The following is a 904-nucleotide window of genomic DNA, read 5'->3' on the forward strand; positions in this document are numbered from 1 at the left end:
TGTCACTTTCTATCAAACGAACAGCTTTTATCAAGCAAGCTCGAGTCATGCGAGACAACCTTTTCCCAGCTCTGAATCACAAAATTATATGAACATTCTGACAAACGAAGAACTTGTGCCAGCCTTGCTGATGGGACACAGCTTTTTCATCGCTCTCGGTATCTTCCAGAATGCACAGAACTAGAGCTCTATAGAATACTGACTGAGCCCCAACAAACACAAACGCTTCACGCCTTCAAGCTTTTTTTCGGGGGGTAAGCTGTCAGCGCACACATACATCTACCATCTGAGTTCCCTATTGTTATTTTTCCGTGTCGGTGACTGAAATCCTTGTGCAAACACTGAATCTGACTCCGAAAGAGACGCATGTGAGAGAATGCGAGAGGACGCAACTCTGCACACACAATGCTGCTTTTGAGAGAAGAAAGGAACTGTTCAGGGTAATAATGACATTACGATAACCTACACCATTTTATGAGTGTCAGTCTAGCCAACACAGCCTGCTTGTCGCAGTAAAACCACGGAGCTTTCCCCTAAGGACGATGAAAAAGGTTTTGAAAAGCAGTAACTGGGAAGGCAGCGGGATGTTTTTCAGTACGACAAACGCGGGCCTTGTTCGACTGTCACTGTCACTACACGGTTTGGGCAGGGTCTGAGTTTAGTCAAGAGTGACAAGGTTCATTACACCCACACACCCCTTTTTCTGCACTCAGCCGGGAAAAGGGCAGACTATAATTCTGTAATCCATGCACTGTTAGTCAGCGGCATTACGCGTTGGATCTGACACACTGTGATTTAGTATTGTTTATAAAGGGTCGTTATGTTTGACTGCGTGCACCCACACTTTCTTCCTCACGGCCTTCCTTATATTTGAGCCCAGAGTTGACTTCTATTTATTTTTTTT

The 904-nt window shown here is 44.9% G+C and overlaps 1 protein-coding gene across 1 annotated transcript in view; it reads right to left on the minus strand.

Moving 5' to 3' along the window:
- The window catches only part of LOC138959486 (cytochrome P450 1A1-like), a 6,013-nt gene extending 5,395 nt beyond the window's left edge, over positions 1-618 (minus strand). Inside the window, exon 1 of the mRNA XM_070331002.1 lies at positions 1-618. This exon is cut by the window's left edge and continues 538 nt beyond it. The gene's annotated coding sequence lies outside the window, so the exon portion shown is untranslated.
- Between the last annotated feature and the right edge of the window lie 286 nt (positions 619-904).

Source organism: Littorina saxatilis, linkage group LG2, assembly GCF_037325665.1.
Source record: "Littorina saxatilis isolate snail1 linkage group LG2, US_GU_Lsax_2.0, whole genome shotgun sequence".
NCBI lineage: Eukaryota > Metazoa > Mollusca > Gastropoda > Littorinimorpha > Littorinidae > Littorina > Littorina saxatilis.